Below are 22,058 nucleotides of genomic sequence, written 5' to 3'. Positions count from 1 at the left end.
CCAGTCAGAAGAGCGTGTTAACTCATCTCCCACTTCGTAGTAAACACAATATCTGAGAACCCCGCATCTCTCAAGTTTGCACAGTACTGCCGACTGCTTGTGTGTGAAGCTTCTTGCAGAGATGCCTTCACACAAGCAGCAAATTTGGTTCCTGTGGGGCAGGGGCAGGGGGGAACCCTGCTTTGGTGCCTGTTGCTCTCGTTACATGGAACACCCAATTCTCTTTTGTCATTTAAAATATCACTGCCCTTGTTTCTCCCCCAGCCACCAACAAGCTTTAGTTGAATGCGTGGTGCATATTTAAATTTCTCTATACATCATAAGGTATAATATCATTTGCAGAATTGGAGAAACTAGTGAGATGGTTGGATAGGGAAGGTGGAAGCCCTTTCTGGAGAATCAGGCCTCCTCCTTTTTCCTCCTGTTCTTTCTTCCTTCTACCATGATTCCCTACAATACCCACCCAGTTTTCTGGCAGCCCAGCTCATCCACCTCCTCATTTACATGTTATTAAAAACCAGTTATGGAACAGGCTCCCTAGAAAGGCTCACCTGGTGCCTAACATTAAAACAATAAATACATTTCTCCTTCCGGATTTTTAAACATGATTTTAACATTTTAAAGATCAGTTAATGTAAAACAGTGTGGTTGGAAGGTGTGTCCCTTTGGTGTCATTTATTTGTGATTAGGTATTATTACTATTGTTATAAGAATATTTATTTATATTCAGTCTTTATCCCTGGCAGGCACCCAAGGTGCCTTACAGCTACCACCAAGAACACAGAAAAAGAGTAATAATTAAAAACTAATTTTATATAATATTGTTGAGTTTGTGGGTGTCAGACCCCTTTAATTGCTGGATCCCGCAAGTGTCAGAATTTAATCAAGGCTTGGGGTTTTAAGCTGGGTGCCAGACAATTCTAATTCCAGGATCCACCAACATTCTAATAACAATACATTTTAGCAATTTCCTTTGTTAATGTATCAAACTTTTTTTGAAGGTTCTCTGCCCCTGCCCCCCGCATGACATAAAAACATATATTGAGAGAAGGAGAGCAAATCCAACACTAGGATATTAAAATATACAGTACTTTTTGCCATTGGGAATTTCAATAAATTGCCCTCAGTAAAGCTAAAAACATCAACATAGTTATACAAGAAGGAAATCATGTTCCATCATATGTGAAGAATGTTAAGTGGAAATGAATTTGTTCTCATGGATGAGAGAAAGAGATATATATGGTTACCAGACGTCTCTGTTTCCCGGGGGACAGTCCCCGGATTTACAAATCTGTCCCCGAACAAAATCCGTCCCCGGAACGTCCTCAGATTTCATTTAATGTCCTCGGATTTTTATTTTAAGTGTTGTAGATTTATTAGTAGGGAATGAATGTTGTGTGATTGCTTCATTGGCACAAGACACATCATATGGGGAGTTCCGGTGAGGCAAAATGGCGGGCACCACGGCAGTGAGCAGCTCCTGAAGCCAGCCAGAGCCAACTGCGCTACCAGGCTGGCTCCGGGCTGCTGAGACTGCCGCTGCTGCTGCCGAGGGGGAACCAGGGATGCCCGGTCCATCAACTGGGGGAACCGCTGGACCCCCCCTCCCACAACCCATATCGAGCTCGGAGCAAGAGCGCCTGGCCACCCGGCCAACTGCCCAGTGGCGCTCCAGGGCCAGTAAAAACCCCGGAGCTGACACAGTGGGAAGGAGGAGAAGAGAAGGAGAAGAGAGAGAAAGAGGAAGGAGAAAAAAAGAGGGGAGCCCTGACCTTGCCGTGCAGCTGTGGAGGAGAGGTAGGAGAGCACCAGGAGGGCAAGGACATGCGGCGAAACCCAGGACCGACCTGAACCTACTCTATGGCAGCTAGCGCTCCTGGAGAGCAGACTCAGGCCCAGAGGAAGGCCACGTGACAGAGGAGACCACAGAAGAGAAGATATTACTTCTTTCTTTATTTTTTAAAAAAATGTCTTAAAAATATTTTTTCCCTCTTTTCAAAAAGAAAAAAAGGGGGGGGGGAAGTGTCCCCGGATTCTTTGAAAAAAATCTGGTAACGAGAGAGAGAGAGAGAGAGAGAGAGAGAGAGAGAGAGAAAATGAGAACTTTATAGCAGATAACTGCAAGCTCTACAAAGATAGCTGCTTTGGTTTTAGTGATCCAAGCAGAAGTATCTGATACTGACAGAGGTGCACACTAGGTATCGAAACTCTCACATTTTCCAGGAGACTCTAGGCTCCTTCCAACTGTGCTTTTTATTGCACTATTCAGAAAACTTCATCCCTGAAACTAGATTAGGAATCCACCCACTACGAGAGAAAGGGGCGGGCTGAGTGGTAGGCAATCAGGCTTTCAGCAAGAAACAGGAAAGGGTGACAGAGAGGTTTAACTCCTTTTTCTATGCTCTGCGATACTGAAGAAATTTATGCAGGTCAAGTGAACCAGGAGAGCAACAGAAGGCTGCATACATGCAGATGTGCTCATGGCTACTTGGAATAAGCGGGTGCCTACCGGTCCCAGTAGGATAAAGGATGATGAGCAATTCTCCATGCAGCTTCCAAACACTGAACCTCCAGAATGCTTTCCCACTGAACTAAAACCCTTCTGTATGTGTCTAAAAAGTTTAATCCCTCTAATTCAGGCATAGGCAAACTTGGCCCTTCTGATGTTGTTTTTGAGACTACAATTCCCATCATCCCTGGCCACTGGTCCTGTTAGCTAGAGATGATGGGAGTTGTAGTCCCAAAACATCTGGAGGGCCGAGTTTGCCTATGCCTGCTCTAATTCCAATGGGGCTTAACCTCAAGTGTGTGTACAGGGTTGCGAAGTTACTTTTTTGAAACTTAAAAATCATCATTTTTAAACGAGGGCTGCAACATTCAGATAAGCTTAATCCATGATAAGAGTATTTTGGTCCTCCCTGATGAATCAGGCAGCAGATTTGGAAGTTTTTACCATTCTCTTTAATGGAGGGCGGACCCAAAGTTTGCACAAGCAGGAGGTGACCATTCTTTCCCGTTCTCCTCTTCCAATTTATACCCCCTCAACACCCCCCCCCCCGTTTTAGAGGATCAGGTTCCCTCTGAACAGTGAGGGTGGCATTGTATGGGGCCGCAGCACGGTGGCAGAACTGCCTGAAATTGGATGGAGAGCCTTTGCCCCAGCTAAAACAAGTTCCTTCTACACCATTTCGTAAGTGATATGTAATTATTTTCTTATCACTTGGCACAATGAAAAAGAAAACCTAACAATTCAGGTGTCTGTGTGGGCTCAACGTTGCTTAAGATGTAAAAGCTGGGAATATACCAGTCTAGCCTGTCTGCATGAAACCTGAGAGATACAGGCTAAATACTGTGGTACCTTCTTAGTGTGCAAACATTTTGTTATGGAAGACGATGCAAATATTTGGAAGTCGTGGAATTCCTCAGGGGGAGCAAGCTCAGCGCACTCCCATCCACAGGTAATGCTACTGGTGTTGTCTCTCAGTTCTTGGGGGGCAGCCACAGCAAAACACATTCCACCTCAATGTGGCTCTTGTCTTGTTTTCATTTTCTCCCCTTCAGCAACAGAAGAAAGCCCACCAACATTTGTCAGCAGAGTAATACCATGCATGGGAAGGGAATGGGAAAGACAATGGCTGGAGGGCTTACTTATGAGCCTAAAGAGTACAGACATATAAGGAGATGCGACCAACCACCATCAGGGAACACCACAATTGACAAGTCAATGAGGAGTCACCCATGCTTGAAAAGAAATACCCATAGGATGAAAGTTGCTGTCTTCTGGTTAACTCTGAAACTGTCAGGCCTCATTGAAAATAATGAGGCTTAGCAATCATGGCTATGGCTCTTCAGATGAATGATGACGGCTATCATCAAAATGAGGTAGACCACACCACGCATCAGGAATGCAAGACCACTTTGCTCTTTGTTTTACTCCGGAAAAAAACATTGCAGGTTTAATCAATGGTAACAAGCTTTTTCTGGGTATGAAAGAAATGGACCCAAAGCAGAAACTACATCTCAAAAGCAGCAAATTACACTTGAAGAGGAAAGTATTTATCTAAGAAAGTGCTTTTCATTCAAAAATAGTACTTGGGATAGTACAACCAGACTGGGCTGGACTGGCCAAAATAAAATTTTGGCTGCTCTTCCAAAAGCGCTCTCTCTCTCTCTCTCTCCCTCCCTCCCTCCCTACACACACACACACACACACACACACCATATAGAGCAAATTCCACAGCAAACAGTGCCCAGTGCACTGCACAACAGCAGGAGACAGGTCACATCTGCTGGCCGGCCAATGAGCACAGGTTATCATCCTCATTGTTTCAGCAGGCCCATTTTTCAAATGGAATCTCAGACTCTGGACTGCATAGCAGGTATTGGCCGTGACGCAATTGCTTCATTTGCACCAGGGATAATCCAGCCTTGATGAGAGTGGGCCCTGACAGGTCTACATGGTGGGGTAATGACAGTGGTGGATGCCAGTGCTGCCATCAACACTGAGTGGCTTGGAGTTGCCATTAAAAATTCCCACAATGTACTGGAGTGTCACTGCGCTGGGGGCACTTTAGGAAATTAAAATGGTAGCTTCAAGCCAACTGGCATTGGAATCACAAGCCACAGGCATCAGTGGGCCCCATCAGGTTCTTGGTACCTATCAGCTGCCCAAAGGTACTGTGCTGGGGCTGGGATCACTTAAGGTCACCAAGTGAGTTAATGGCAGAGGCAAGATCTGAAGCTGGGACTTTACTGTGCTAAAAAAAGTAGTATAAACACCGACAACTAGGAAACACTGGCCTGTCAGTGCTATAATTGGAGAGCAGTCTTTACCAAAGGTATCATGGGTTTTGAAGGCACTTGAACTCAGGACGAAAGGGAGAAACGTGCTAAGAGGAAGGCACGCTTGGCAAATCCACACTGTGATCAACTCCTGCCCGGAAATCTATGTCCCCACTGTGAAAGGACATGTGGATCCAGAATTGGCCTCCACAGTCACTTACGGACTCACTGTTAAAACCGTGTTTATGGAAGACGAGCAATCGCCAAAGAAGACCATGCTCATAAAAGGTTATAAAAAGTGAACAATACTATTTAAGCAGCCAGCATCACCATTATTCATTTCTAATAGTTTATTAATTTACATACCGTTTAATTCCAAAATAGGCTTCTAAGCATAAAATGCTCATAAAAGTATAAACATCAATTTACACAACCATTAAAATATAAATATTCATAATTAAAATACACAATAAAACAACCCCACTAAAGCACACAAATCCATAGTTAAAATGTGCAATAAAGAAATATCATGCCAAATACGTTTACTTGGAACCACTTTGTTTAGGCATTTAGCTAAGTTGTGTATTAGATCCGTTGTTTGGTCCCAGCTCCTGCCCACCTAGCAGTTCGAAAGCACATCAAAGTGCAAGTAGATAAATAGGTACTGCTCTGGCAGGAAGGTAAATGGCATTTCTGTGCGCTGCTCTGGTTCGCCAGAAGCGGCTTAGTCATGCTGGCCACATGACCCGGAAGCTCGTCTGTGGACAAATGCTGGCTCCCTTGGCCTACAGACCAAGATGAGCGCCGCAATTCCAGTGTCATCTGCGACTGGACCTAATGGTCAGGGGTACCTTTACCTTTTAGCACTAAGAAAGGTGACTGCCCAAAGCTACACTGCTGAGCAGGACTTGGGTCTGCCTGGTTTCCAGTCACTTTGTTGTGCTGGGCCTGAAAGAAGTCACCTTGATCAAGGAGGCTGCAGAAATTGGCACACACGCCGATCACAAATGTATGTAAGAGACAGGAGAGAGAAAGAGATGGCGCAGCAACCGCGAGAGACTTTCTAGGCTTCCATATATCTAGGATTTATGAACAAGCTCTGTTTGTAACATATTCGTAATCAGAGATGTTCTCCTGAATATAAACCAAATATATTTCAATTACAATTGTAACTTGCAACCGAAATGCAGGGGAAATTTGATCACTCCTGGACATAATATGCAGTTCTGGAGATTTTTTTTTGACATGCATCATAGAGACAGGAGCTGCAGAACAAAATATGAAGAAATGCAAAGAGTATGTGGATACTCGTCTATGTTATTCTTCCATTATTATGATATATTATACCCATCCTCAGAGTACTTCACTGGTTACAGAGCCCACTTCAAGGATGTGGTTGTGAAATACAAAGCCCCCAAAGGCTTGTGACTCTTCCTGCCCATGACTTGAAGTCTGCTGGGGAGGCCCTGTTCTGGTGGCTTGACTTGCAAAATGGAGGGACCCCCTCAAAATTTCATCAGTTATTTCATCACCCTCCGCCCCCTGCCCTGGCTGGCATCAGTGCCGTCAACCTGATGCCTGGACTAGGTTTCTAAGTGTCTTGAGGACAGCGCTGGAAGAGATGTTTGGTGGTGAGAGAAAAAAATATCAAAACTATGAGGAGGAGTGATTGAGGAGGCAATCTTTATTCCCCCTGCAGGTGTGAGGTGAGGAAGAGCTGGGAAGGAGGTCTGTCCCAAGGGAGAGGTGTGACTACCCCATAAAGCAGGGAGGTTAACTGTGGAGCTCTTCTGTGGAATGCCTTTTTGGGGTGGTGACGCCCCCCCCCCCAGTTTTCTAAACTTCCATTTTATCTTTGTGTTTGGCATTATTCTCTCTCCAGTTTAGTTTCAAGCTGTTAAAATTAAGTTAGCTTATTTGTATTGTCTTGAAACAATGTTGTGTGGATTTATTTACTTTTGTATTTACTTACTGACCTCACACTTATTTCTAACCATTCTGATTTTTTTTAATAATTGCAATATGTTGTTCATTTGGTATGTTGTGATCCACCATGGGCACAATTTTGTGGAAAAGTGATATACAAATAAACAGATGGTGGTGGCGATGACCTTTAGACACCTGCCTGTTTCTTCAAGGCTTTCAAACCTCAAATAATTTGCCTGTGCAGCAACAGTGACAAATTATTGCTTCTAAATGTGCAGAACTGTGTTGTGTTTTGATATTTGTTGACGACTTTATGTGTTATTATTGGATTCCATCCTGAGGTCTTAAGACAAAGAAGAGAGGTAAGTTTCAAAAGTAAACAAACATTTTCATCATTACCTTTGTGAGTTTCACTAGGGTGTGAAAGGTGGGATATAAAGTCAACAACAAATGAACCAAATACCTTAATGTACTATTCAGAATAGGAGCAGGAAACAGGACTTTGCCTATAACAAAACACTGCATACTTCAAATGAAAAACAACTGAGCAAATTTAATATGGCAGCATTATTAGTCATTTACAGTGCTATGAGACTAGGGTTGCCATATGTCCGGAATTTCCTAGACATAGCTGGAATACTGCAGTCTGAAGCAGGGTCCAGGAGGAAATCACTGAAATGTCCTTGAAAATCTGGACGTATGGCAACCCATGTCGGAATTCTAGATTTTGTGGAATAGCTAAAAAAAAGCAAACTCAACGACATTTGTGTCTGGATTTTCACTTTTTGAAATATGTCAACCCTAATGAGACGCTTTGGTTGTATACATGCTACTGGCTTAAAATGAAGCAAGGCCATTGTTTCTTTCACTGGATCAAAGCTGGTTTGTGGGGGGAAACACATCAAAAGATAGTATTTCTTAGGAAGCAACAGGATAAATAAAGGATTGTGGCTTATTTTGTGTGTACATCGCTTCTCACACCAGTGATGGGAGGGCGCAGGATGCAGAGTAAACAGGGAATGTGTATGCAGCCTTTGTTGTTTTTGGTACAGCTGCCTAACACAGCTACCGTTCTGGAAATCGGGTCTCAAAAAGTTCAAAAAGAACTACTATTTGGGTTTCTGTACCTTATATCCTAGCTGCTGTCTAGACACCAAATTGACAACATGAGGTTTTGGCCCTAACCTCTATGCTATATATGAGTATAACACTGAGTGCTCTTCTTCTCTGGGATGACTGCTCTTTAGTGGAAATTGCCACGCAGTTAGGGGAGTGTGAATCTTGCTGAAGTTCATGACTTTTTGAAGGGACCAAGACAGGGCGCTGCCAGTACTCTTCAGGAAGCAGTGATTTCACCTCCCTTCAAACTAATAAATACTTCAGTACAAATGCTGTCTGTAGCACAGTTAGCTCAGCTTCATGGGCAAACTGTTTGGACAAAATGTGCTCCCTCCCTCCAACGCTGGATCACCCGTTGTCCTTTTTCATAAATGTCTTTTCCACCAATCAATATCCAGTGAGGCGTGGTTATAAGCAGGGGTAACAAGCATGGGAGCTGGACTACAACTCCCATCATCCCTGTCCATTGGCTATGCAGGCTAGGACTATTGAAAGCTGGCATCCAACAGCACTGTTTAAATAAGATGAGAGTCTCCGGAAACACTGGTGCTGAGCCCATGACCTGTTAAAATTAATGGTGTTAGTTTCAGAGCATCATATTCCAAGTTCTGTGTGTTCTAAACAAGCATTCTATGATGACTTAAACGCGTGCCGCTCCCTTGTGTGTCCTCTCTGATTGTTTATAGTCCTGGTTTAAAATACCAAGTGTCCTCCATTAAGCATCCTCTGGACAGTATAACCAACACAAACTGTTCCTTCTCCATCACTCTGTATTGCGTATTTGGCAAACTTTGCAACAAATCTTTTGGCACTGTGTCCTTTTAATTTTTATTCTCTCTCACCGTCCTTCTGACATAAAATTACCCCCCCTGCAAGCAATCACATTGCCTTACAAGAGAACAGAACAATCTCACACCACGAATCAGAGTGACATCTGGAAGTGTCCAAAAGAACTGTAATGGACACCAGAAGCATTATTCTCATTATTACTTTTTCAATGATTGTGTATCTGTGTCTGTGTGTGTGTGTGTGAAATAAGACTTATCAGAGGCTGAAGGACAACCTCAGTGAGCCCTTTGCTTCAAGCCACATGTAGGTGCCATTGTCTGTTGGTGAAGACAATTTACAAAGATAAAAATCAGCTCAAAATTTTGGCAAGATGGACAGTACTTTATTATGTTTTCTCCTAAAGAATACTGAATTTTCTTAAAATTAGACTGGAACCCTTCAAAACTGGGAAAGATTTAAAACTCTGATAAACCTTTATGTGGTGAGGGAAAAAAAAAGGAATATACAATTTGAAGCTTAAGTTATATGCACCATCTTTATCAATGGATATAAACAGGACTGCTCAGCAACTTTTATGCAGCAGGGATTTAAGCGGTTGGCTAGATTGTGAAAAAAATAGTAATATTTTTATATGGACATTTTCATCTGAAACCATCAGAGGTGCTTCTGCCCGATGACTCAGGTAAGGCATCTGGCAGAACTCCATAATTAACAGAAATACGGTGCATTTTAAAGACTTGATATATATTTTGGTTAGCTATTCAAGGTGGCCTTGCATATTTTTTCAAACATTTTTAGCAGTTATGCTTTATTTGTTCAGCCAAGTTTTAGCACTGTCTGATAATGATTTTTACAACATGAAAGGGAAAAAAACATTTTGAAAAACCAAAACACTATCCATTTATTATATTTGGGAAGAAGTAATTTTAGCAAACAATAATTGGCCAGGATGCTTGCCTCTTTTATAATATAAAAGTGAGTTATAGCAGTTATTCAAATTAGCAAACACTGTTTTCAAAAAGGTAATTTAATAGTTTGCAGTTATCGAGCAGTTATTATGGATTTTAAAACACTAAGTAAACATCCTTCTTAGTTTTGGACAAAGCATACAACTCTGAGATCTAATTTGTTTTGTGTCGTTGGTCTTGCTGAATGGTAGTTTGTGCTGGGCTGGTGGCTTACATTATTTAACTTCACTATGCCAACATCTGGGTTTGCTCTGAAATATTCCACAACAAGCTGATGTTATACCGCAGCAGCCCTTAACCTAGCCTTTCCAGTTTACTGAGTCTGCTTGGTATATTTTGCCATTGATAAATCAATGTACAAACTTCCATCTCTCTGAAGCTGTTATAAGCAAACTGTAAATGAACACTCGGGTCAAAAATTGGGTGTTGGGATTATGTTGACTTGGAAAACATTTGATTTTCATAGAATACAGTTTATTGTTTGGCAGGGGGAAGATGTTCCAGTGATGCCTACATTTTCGTGAAATGCAGTAGTGAACATTATCTAAGGGATTTTAGCTGTGCATAAGTGACAAACAAGTAAGTTAAAGATCCCACCTCTATGAACACTCATGCTCTACTGTAAGAGAAGCTACTGTTCACACAGTGTGTGATTGTCCCTGCATGTGATTAAGTTATGCATGCAGAGGGCTCTATAGAGCCTTCAGATTACCACAGTCTTCTTTCATCTGTTTCTTACATTGGTGATTCCATATTAAGAAAAGCCAGTTCTATGACTCCAAAATGACATGTAGATTGAGCACATGCGGTCAAAGGTTTATATTTTGCACAAGTTATTCTCCTTTTATTAATCAATAGACATGCATAACTTACTTAAGCTCCATCACTTCACCATTGTCCTCATCCCCACCATCCAACCTGTCCACACATTTTCAAGTCTTTCTCAGCAGACATCAATATTTCATTTTCTCAGAGATGGAAACAGAAACTGGAGCCAGTGAGGAGTAGCTCTGGTACCAAGCTCTTCATAAGCAGAAAGAATTGGGCCCTCGTAACATGTCCACCAGGTTCTCATAACATTCTTACAAAAACCTATTTACATTAGAAAAAAGGCTATGTAGTTTTCCTTCTGCATACAACTGAATACAACTGGCTTCTCAAGAAATAGTTCACATATCCACTCCTTCTTAATTAAACAGAGAGCACTGGCCCAGTAGAGTTTTGTATCTGCACCAACCTTCGTGGTTGTCACAGGAGTCAACAAATACTTCCACAGTGACCTCCCTCGCCTAGCCTGGCCAGAGAGGATGTGTGCCTCACATTGGCTTGAAGCTTTGTTAAACATCTCAGTAATGGAACGTCCTATATGTTACATTTGCTTTTATATTAATAAATTATCTTTATCTGTTTTAAGAGTACAGAACAGTATCCACTTCGCCTGATACCATCTCTATGACCATAGTAAAGGCCCTAGATGAGCCAAAGGTGCCTTTAATTTGTAACTTCACTGTTGGATCTATAAAGAAAGACTTTCCTAGTTGTTAGTTGCTGTTCTACGTTGTGTGCATTCATATTCTTTTAGGGTAGTGGTGATCATAAGACAGAACTAATGCTGCCTTCCCAATTTTTCTTTTCTTACCCAGAGAGCACTGTAATTCATTACATTCTATTTCTTTCTTTCTTTCTTTCTTTTAATTAGTGTTTCCAATGCATGTTATATATATACCACAAATCTTTATCAGTAGTAAATAGAATATCACATACAAGGGGATTTTCAGAAAACGCCTTGATTTGTACTTAAACAAGCATAGTTCACACCCTGACTTTATTTTATTTCAGTAGATTAGGAGGCACTAGATGAATTGTAGGGGTGAAAAAAATTACAGCAGACTTTCCCATACCTGGTGCCCTCCAGATGTTTGGGGCTACAGCTCCCATCAGCCCCAGCCAGCATGGTCAGCGGCTAGGGATCTTGGGAGTTGTTTTTCAACAGCATATGGATGGCAGCAGCTTAGGGAAGGCTGGTATAGACTATATGAACTGTTTGGAACACTTGAAATATACTATGTAAATACTATGACTATTGCACATCATAAAAATCCAGCGATTTCTATTCACTAGTTTAATTAGGACCAGAGGTATGAACCTGATATTGTGTAATTCCCATTCAATCCTGTTTTGATGGATTTCATGATATCAAAATGATTTTAAGCACACTGTGCCACACCGCAACATCATCAGTTAACAATGGAGAAAGAATCATTATTGTGATGCGTGACTTACATAATGGCTACAAAAACACATTGGAATAATATTTAGATAACCAGCACTAGGGCTTAGGAAGTTAGGATATGCCATTATGAAGGTTGCCCAGAATAGCTTGATTTAATCCTCACTTCCGTTCCCATCTGTGCATTTTCATCAGGATACAGTGTGATGATCCGTCATAATCAAGGACCCTGATTTGATATTTTCAGCCGGTAATGTGATTAATTACTACATCTGGAAGGATCACTCTTTCTTGACCTCTTCAGGTACGCACAACAGCTGAAAGAACTGTTTGAGGAAATAATGAGAGAATACCTGCTTTGTCTTTTCAACTTTCACATAAGCTGGAAAATCCATACTGTATACTTTTTCAGAAAGTAATATTTTGATTGCATTGCTCAGGCAGAGTTCATGAACTAGCCGCACAGTAGGTGGCTCTGTATGAACCTGGAAGCATTGTTGGACAAATTAAGAAGGTGTCCACTGGCTTCCTTCCTTGCTTTTCTAGATTGCCTCATCTCAAAAGGTTTGGAACAAATAACAATGCATTGAAATGACATGAAATGTCTAATTCAAAGCAGATAAAACATGACAAATGCTGGATCTCAACAGTTCCACTGGCACCAGACCAGCTCAAAGAGGGGGTTGAACTGCTTCTACCTGATGCTCAGGTTGCACCAAAGTAACAGAACTTTAATGCCTCAAGCAAAGGCTTTAGAGGTCAAAACCAACAATCTGAGTTGTGTGTGGAAGCCCATAGGGACCTGATGGTCTGGAAACCTGATACATGCTTTCACATTCCATGAAGGAAAATGGATTTATCATTGAATTCATTATGGGCCATGTGGAGATCTCTCGGCAGGTTGGAGGGGGAAGTGGAATGAGATGAGGCTGCTGAAACTGTGGACACGGTGGGTCCAAATCAGGTGGTGCCTCCATTGTGTTGGTGCTGGACACCCCAGAGAAGAAGAAGAAGAGTTTGGATTTGATATCCCGCCTTTCACTCCCTTAAGGAGTCTCAAAGCAGCCAACATTCTCCTTTCCCTTCCTCCCCCACAACAAGCACTCTGTGAGGTGAGGGGGACTGAGAGACTTCAGAGAAGTGTGACTAGCCCAAGGTCATCCAGCAGCTGCATGTGGAGGAGCGGAGACGCAACCCGGTTCCCCAGATTACGAGACTACCGCTCTTAACCACTACACCATACTGGCTGACAGAGGAAGAGCTGACAGAGCCAGCCCCTAAACCACATCTCCTGAGAGTGAGGTTGCCTGGCAGGTGAACCTGAGACAGACAGTGAAGCGGCAAAGCAGAGTCTGCCCCTGACTTCATGGACACACAATAAAATGTGTTAGTGCAAGCAGACCCTGCCTTGCTTGCAAGAGTAGCCACTTGCTTGCCCAGCCCTGTTGCTTGGGATGAGAATTGCACTAATAACTATGCCTGCCCTGCTCTTCAAAAGGAGAGCAAAGGGGATGTGTGTGTTAGATGTTGAGAGTGCTGAACTGTGTAACCACCATCTTGAACTATGTTTAAATTGCATACTGACATGTGGAATAATTGAGCTGAGAGCCTGAGTTCTGTGTCTGACAGGTTTTTATTTTTTTCTATTCTTATTAAACTCTAAAAAAAAAAAAAGGCTCAGTCAAAACAAAATGATGGCATTTTCTGACCGCAGGCTCTCACACAAAGGTACAAGAGAAATTTGGAAGTGCACTGGCAATGGGAGCGAGTTGGAAATGGGGTAGGAAGCTATCTTCCCAAGGTGTGGTGCGAAGCCACATGACACATCATCCTTGCTGAAGCTAGGAGCAATTGTTTAAGTCTGGACGGGAGATCACCTAAGGAAACTCCTGCATGCTACTTGATTGTATTCTGCTTGCTTGTTTCCAATACTCTGTGTATTAGTATAGAGACAACTGAAGTCATGAGCCATTCCCTTAAGCTGGTTTCTTCTTGTAATCTTGCGCCATTTAGCATGTTTCTGGAGCATCATCTCAGTTTCCCAAACATCAATGAAGCTATTATCCCCCAGTACCAGGTGTTCCCCTGCCATCTGTAATATTCTCTCTCCCACTCTCCCCTGGATTTAGTTTAAACTAAAGGCTTGTGAGATTCTCAGCAAACACATTCTTGCCAACTGCTGTGAGGTGCAAGCCATCTCTTGCCAGAAGTCCTTCCTCAAGAAAGCGAAGACCATGGTCCATGATTCTCCTAATGTTTTAAATTATTATAATGAGATTGCTGTGTGATAGCAGTGGGTTTTTTTAAAAAGGAAAACTGAAGAATCATGAAGAATCCCCCCCCCCCAAATATTCAGTTATTCACATCTTAGTTTTGTTTGGTGGGGGCTTTCAGTTAAATATTTGTTCTTTTCCAGAATCTGTTCCGATGCCCAGGAATGAATTACAATATTTCTTACAGTGGCCAAATCAGTCACCCTTTGAAGAAAATGGGCATCTGCTCTTTTTCCACCTGGCTGAGTTAACCATCACTACCTTCACAGAAACCAGACATTAATTTATAGAGATATGAAATCCAAATATTGATTCATATTTAGTCTTACATGAGAACATTATTCTGAATCTACATTGACTCAGCTTCCACAAGCTATTTGTCTTCTCTTCTCCACTTCTTCCATTTTTTAAAAAAGAAGCGGGAAGGTTTTAGAATGTACAGGGTGATTTTGCTACAGTTTATGTCACCCTGCAAGCTCCTTGTAGCTAGGGATGCTTGAGGATTTTGCTCTCTGATTTCTGAGGTGAACTGACCTGATTTGCACCTTGTGAACTAACACTTTATTATCTCTTGGGGTTCATGGCTCAAAAAAAGGCAGAGGGCCTTCTTGATAGTGGCGCCCGCCCTGTGGAACGCCCTCCCATCAGATATCAAGGAAATAAACAACTACCTGACTTTTAGAAGACATCTGAAGGCAGCCCTGTTTAGGGAAGTTTTTAATGTTTGATGTTTTATTGTGGTTTTAATATTCTGTTGGGAGCTGCCCAGAGTGGCTGGGGAAACCCAGCCAGATGGGTGGGGTATAATAATAATAATAATAATAATAATAATAATAATAATAATAATAGTAATAGAAAATATGCTTGGAAATTTACATATTGAGATAAAAATGAAATACCTGTACATATTTTGTGATAAAATAATATTTAAAATATGAATTCCGAAGGGGATTTTTATTTTAAAAATGACAGATTAAGGTAGTAACAGGCTGGAATGGATTTATGAAGGAAGATGTGCAAAATTGATTGGGACCGTCCATTTGCTGTGTGTGGCTTCTTTCTAGAGCTAACCAGGCTTATAAAAATGTTGTTGGCATCTGTCTGTCTTGAGAGAAGTGGAGTGTGTCTCCATAGGTGAAGTCAAGCCACTGTATTAGCAGCAATGAAGTGACCTCCCTGGGATGTACAGGAACTATATTAAACATGAAGGGTTTGTTCCATTACAGTGGTCCCTCAGGTTACAGATGCTTCAGGTTACATACGCCGCTAACCCAGAAATAGTACCTCGGGTTAAGAACTTTGCTTCAGGATGAGAACAGAAATCGTGCTCCGGCGACGCGGCAGCAGCAGGAGGCCCCATTAGCTAAAGTGGTGCTTCAGGTTAAGAACAGTTTCAGGTTAAGAACGGACCTCCGGAACAAATTAAGTACTTAACCCGAGGTACCACTGTATTGGGGTGTAAACCCAGACCTCAGAAATGCATATCCCCACATGCCATCATGTGAACAATACTAAAAATATATCTTTATTTTATAATGCTTTATACAGTTTTAAACCTGCCAGTGTGGGGGATTTGTTAGCTTTCAATTGTTGGAAGCTGCCCTGGGTGATGCAAATGCATTGGAAAGGTGGGATACGTGGTTTTAAAGTAATAAATGCATAAATAAAAAGGATGCTGCTGGACTACAACTCCCAGCATCCTTGATCACTAATCATGCTCCTGGTGCTGATGTTTGTTGTAGTCCAACAACAAGGCCACAGGCTCTTCACCGCCCTATGAGGTATATATTAGCAGATCCTTCAAGATGCAGACATGACATTAGTACATGTTAAAAGGTGAGGATCTGTAGCTTAACGACAGAGCTCACACCTTGCACATCATCTCATGTCCAATTCCTATCATCTCAGACTGGATTTCTGTGAAATACCTCTTCTTGAGAACTTAAAAAAAAACCCTGTCAATAAGACAAGACAAAGGGGCTAACCTGTGGCTTTCTAGGTTTTTTTGGACCAAAAAGTTAGTCATTCCACAAGTAGACACTGTTGGGCCAAATGGGTCTGTGATCTTGAGAGTATAATCCAGCTTCAAGTTGCAAGATGGATTCAAGTTACAAGAAAGGAAATTCCAACTAAACATCAGGAAGAACCTTTTGATGGTAAGGTAGTAGACTCTTCTTCATTAGAGGTTTTTAAGCAGAGGTTGGAAGGCCATCTGCCATGGGTGCTTCAGTGGATATTCCTGTATTGCAGTGGGTTGGACTAGCTGACCCTCAATGTCCCTTCAACTTCTACAATTATAGTTTGGGTCAAAATATTGGGGAAGGAAATTGTATGTCAACTAAGCTTTTCTATTGTTTTAATATGACAAATTTCTCATAAATATTCGAAGAAATTGCTTTGTTGGGATACTGGTACACAGCAGAACATAACAACTCTTAAGAATATATCTTGCCTTTAAAATTCCTGGACTTTCTATTAAAATTTGTTTGTATGCTTTGGCTATACCCTAGTGATAACTCATCTAGTAGACAGTTGACTTTCTTTATAACTTATAACTATACCGTACATGTCAGTTCCTGGGGAAAAAATCCTTCTGTACAAATGAATTTTCCTGAGTGGAGTAATAACTGGGATTACCGAAGGGTTTAAAACAACTGTGATGTGTGCAATCAGTCTTAAATACCTAAATAAACTTTGTAAGTTCTCAGTTGGATCACACACAACCTCCTTTATACATTGCAATTAGTCTTAATTCTACACAAACCTTAATCCCTAAGGCAGACTGAGTTTGCACACCCACCGTCACAAAATCCAGTGACTTTACTGTGCCCTTTATTCACATATTCCATAGCTTATATGCCAATTAAAGACAATCTCTTCACCTTACTTTCTTCTATTTCAGACTTTCCTCTGTCCCCGCTCTGGGGAAACTTGCATCGGTTGCGTGGCATCCTCCATAATTCCTTACAACATTCCCACTACTTTCCTGCATTGTGTAAAAATGGCCCATGCCTAAGAAGGTCATATTAAAAATGTGAAAGCCAACAAATAAGGTAGCTCAAACAAATTCCACTGAATACAGAGAACTTGTTTTTGAAAATAAATAGTTCTCGTTGGCACCTGTCTGTCTCGAGAGGCAATGGAGTGAGTCTCTGGGGGTGAAGTCAAACCACTGCATTAGCAGCACTGAAATGACCTCCCGGTGGTACAAGCCAGGGCAATGTGTATGGAGGTCCTGCCCAGACAACAGGACGCCCCTAAATAAGCAAATTCATAATTCTGCCCTGCTTGATGTCCACATCACAAAACATAGCGTTTCTAGACCAAGAACTGCCCACTCCAAAAGGTACACAATCCTCCCAAAACCTCTTAAATATTTTTGTTGTTGTTAAGATTGTCAGAAAAATTCTTAAAACGGGGAGGGGGAAACCCTCAGTGCCTTGATCCAGTATGTGCATATGCTTAATTCTCCCCTTAGGAGCAAGCTAGCCATGCATTTCAATGGAGGGAGCAGCTATGCATAAACATTCTATGGCAGCCAAATTAAATGACTGGCCTCAATAGCTTTGAGTAAGCTATTAACACACCCCAATTTGCAGCTAGTCCGTCATACCCTTTGGGTGAAAGATTTATATGATCTGAAGAGAATCCTGAATATTCACTCCTCTTACCTTTGGTACAATTGGCTACAACAGGTATTGGATAGGGCTAGCCACACTCCAATAGAATCATAGAGTTGGAAGAGACCACAAGGGCCATCGAGTCCAACCCCCTGCCAAGCAGGAAACACCATCAGAGCACTCCTGACATATGGTTGTCAAGCCTCTGCTTAAAGACCTCCAAAGAAGGAGACTCCACCACACTCCTTGGCAGCAAATTCCACTGTCGAACAGCTCTTACTGTCAGGAAGTTCTTCCTAATGTTTAGGTGGAATCTTCTTTCTTGTAGTTTGGATCCATTGCTCCGTGTCCGCTTCTCTGGAGCAGCAGAAAACAACCTTTCTCCCTCCTCTATGTGACATCCTTTTATATATTTGAACATGGCTATCATATCACCCCTTAACCTCCTCTTCTCCAGGCTAAACATGCCCAGCTCCCTTAGCCGTTCCTCATAAGGCATCGTTTCCAGGCCTTTGACCATTTTGGTTGCCCTCCTCTGTACACGTTCTAGTTTGTCAGTGTCCTTCTTGAACTGTGGTGCCCAGAACTGGACACAGTACTCCAGGTGAGGTCTGACCAGAGCAGAATACAGTGGCACTATAACTTCCCTTGATCTAGATGCTATACTCCTATTGATGCAGCCCAGAATTGCATTGGCTTTTTTAGCTGCCGCGTCACACTGTTGGCTCATGTTAAGTTTGTGGTCAACCAAGACTCCTAGATCCTTTTCACATGTACTGCTCTCAAGCCAGGTGTCACCCATCTTGTATTTGTGCCTCTCATTTTTTTTGCCCAAGTGCAATACTTTACATTTCTCCCTGTTAAAATTCATCTTGTTTGTTTTGGCCCAGTTCTCTAATCTGTCAAGGTCGTTTTGAAGTGTGATCCTGTCTTCTGGGGTGTTAGCCACCCCTCCCAGTTTGGTGTCATCTGCAGATTTGATCAGGATGCCCTTGAGTCCATCATCCAAGTCGTTGATAAAGATGTTGAATAAATACTTGGAGTATTGGAGGCTCCAATACTTTGGCCACCACATGAGAAGAGAAGACTCCCTGGAAAAGACCCTGATGTTGGGAAAGATAGAGGGCACAAGGAGAAGGGGACGACAGAGGACGAGATGGTTGGACAGTGTTCTTGAAGCTACAGACATGAGTTTGACCAAACTGCGGGAGGCAGTGGAAGACAGGAGTGCCTGGCATGCTCTGGTCCATGGGGTCACGAAGAGTCAGGGATGACTAAACGACTAAACAACAACACCCACACATATATTTTAGGGATAGTTTAACTCAGAGCTTTCCAAACTGTGTGTCACAACACGTTAGTGTGTCGGCAGCAGTGTGTAGGTGTGTCATGTGAACACCCCCCCCCCGTACTCCTCCTGGGGCTGGCAATGGATTAGTTTTTCCACCAGTTTGTAGGTAAAACTGAATTACTGTGTCACAAAATGATGCACGTCTGAAAAGTTTGGAACATGAACAGTTTGGAAAACTCTAGTTTAACTCCTAAGAGAACGTCCCAGTTCTCTAGGACCCTACTGATGAAACATAATGAAAAAGTAAAGAATCTAGGTGTGTTAAGTAGATATGAATGTGCCAACAAGATGAGGAGAAAAATCAATCAATCAATTAATCTAGCAGAGATATGGAAGTTACCCAGTGTTTCTTTAAAGTGTCACACGTATGTGATTACCTGTTCACCTGGCAGAGGTTGCAGGCATGAGCCCTTGCAACAAGCACCTGGCTCTTAGGAAACTAAATTACTCCCTTAAGTCCAAGGTGGCAGACACAGAAAAGCTGAGGGACACACAGAGGTGCACAGATAAAGGCTGTGGTTGAGGCAGCTCAGTCCCATGCTGATTGGGTCTTGAGACAAGAAAACATCATAGGGAGAGGGAAAAAATAATTTAGAAGGTATCCCTTTTTCAGGTGGTCCAATTCTGTTTCAGGTGGTTATAAGTGATAAGAGGAGATGCGTCTAGGATAGAAATTTTACCTCACAGAAAGAAAATAAAAATGAGCACAATTTCTGGCACAAAAAATGTAAGCGGATAGCAAGGCAAGAGAGAAAATAATCTGAAGGCCGTATTGTAAAGACATTGGGCTGGATTCAACTAGCCAGTCCCACTTGTGGAAACCTGTGTAAGGACTTCTGCTAGTGCAACAGGGTTCATCTCCCTCAGAACTGTAGGGTGGGGGAGAAGGGAGATTGTTCCATCACCGAAGCATAAACGATTGACGGAGTGCTCTTCCTAGCGCTATGCTGAATTTCTCCAATAAGATGAACAACATAAGTTCTTAAACGATAAATGTAAGAGTTTTACACTGGGGCATAAAACCTGAAACACATGTCCATTAATGCAAGGGTAGGCAACATGGTGCCCACCATATGCTGCTGGACTACATAATCCCTGATCACTGGCAATGATGGCTGGGTCTGATGGAAGTTTTAATCCAACAACATTTGGGGGCATCAAATTGGATACCCTTGCACCAATGAGCTAGATGTGTTTCTCCAGGAAAGAGACTCCTCGGGCTCTCTGTTGCGTTGCTGTGTGGTGAGTTTACCAGAGCAGTGAGAAATTCAAAGCCCCCCCCCCCCCCCGAATGTGGAGCTAGTTTCAGAATTCTTTGGGTTTCCCCCTGAGGTTTGGGATGGAAGTATAGTGGTTTAAGTGGTTGGACAAAGACATTGCTTCCCACAGGGCCCCATCACTAGGGCCAATTTTCTGCCCCATCACCAAATTTATATAATCTATTGGCTGGAGCTAAAAGCAAGATGAATATACATTGCATGCAATGTTTCCTGTCTTCAAACTGAATTCAATTCTCTGAAATAAATTACCTCTTGTTTAAGATATCATCATAACGCTGTTAATGAAGCTTTAGGGAGACCTTCAGCCTAAAGAGTCAAACTCTTTACTAAGGCAAAAGAAACGTTCTTTTTAACTAACAGTGGGACTGCTTAGCTCTAAAAATGGAATTTCCAGTTTAAACTTAAAAATCTGTCAAATATAAACAGAACTTAATAAAATATTGCATATAAGCAAAACATGAACAAAACTCACTAAAAGGTGCAGAACGCAACCATGTATTTCTGCAATTAAAACAAACAGATTTTTAAAAGTTCTCAGAAATTCAGTCAATTCCTCCCCACCCCAAATCAAAACAAGTATTGCTTATTTTTCATGAAGTTAGTTTATTGCCTATACTTTTATTAACCACCCCCTTCTGATTTTAGAGGAAAGATTAAAGTCAAATACCAAATTTCCACAAGTTTCCTGAAACTCTAGAAAAGTCATTCTGTTTTGCAGAAAGGCCATTCATAAAACGGCATCAGACGGGGGCGAAGGGGGGGAATGAAAAGCACTGATGTCCATAAGCCTAGCTTTGAGTCTGCTTCCTATTTAATAGACATTGTACTCTATAGAATGCAATCTGTGCTTTAACGGTATCATGTTTGCAGTTAAAAACCTCAGACTTTAGACCTACGTATAAAAGATAGTCATATTATCCTTTTCTGAGACACTGACCTGTATCCTCATTTAAAAATGAACAACCCATCTTTATGTAATTAAATCTTTGTTTTGATCTATTAGTATTCAGCAAAGTGCCATTTTATAAAACCTCGCCCTGAATAGGCAATGCTGGAGGTAACCATCTGCAGCTTTAGAGTCCGAGTTTGAATTGATGAAAAGAGCTTTGTGTTTTCATTGCCAAGGTTGATTCTTCCAGTCATTAGGCATTCCCCTCAGATCGAATCAATGAAGCTGAAGCTCTTACACCCATGTGTTAAATTCTCTTCCCCTCATGGCTTCCTTTGCCAGCTATACTCCAGAAAGGCTACTGGATCTTAGCCACATTCTTCTCACAGCTGTGTTAAAAAAGAACATCAGAGCGCCTTGCCACAAACCCATATGGGTAACTGGTCAGTCCCCTGTCTGAGGGTCACCTCACATTGTGGTGCGATTATTCAAAGATTCATTCTTGTTCTTGAACTGCGCTGCTCAGATCATTCTGGGAAAGATTATACCCTCCAGTGGGCGCTGGAGAATGTCTTGGACCTTGGTGTGAAATGCACACAATTCCCGTGCTCAGAGAAGGCAGATTAGTATTTACTTTCTGAGGAATAAGATGCTAACACCTATTGAACAGGCTGCCCCAATGTGATTCCCCCCGCCATGCACGTTTCATGTGTGAAATGGCAGTGCAACATAGAAAGCAGATCCCGTTATGCAAAACGCAATGAAAGAAACAGAACTTATTCTGACCATGACTCTTACAAGAGTTTAATTGTTTTTTATGCAAAACACACA

General features: G+C 42.0%; 1 protein-coding gene across 4 annotated transcripts in view; it reads right to left on the bottom strand.

Moving 5' to 3' along the window:
- MIPOL1 (mirror-image polydactyly 1) overlaps positions 1-22,058 on the bottom strand; it is a 191,607-nt gene that overhangs the window by 1,273 nt on the left and 168,276 nt on the right. The window lies entirely within an intron of this gene.

The sequence above is a fragment of the Podarcis tiliguerta genome (assembly GCF_965153285.1).
Source record: "Podarcis tiliguerta genome assembly, chromosome: 1".
Taxonomy (NCBI): Eukaryota; Metazoa; Chordata; class Lepidosauria; order Squamata; family Lacertidae; genus Podarcis; species Podarcis tiliguerta.
Note: the sequence above shows the minus strand (reverse complement) of the source record. Positions and strands in the feature narration are given on the sequence as shown.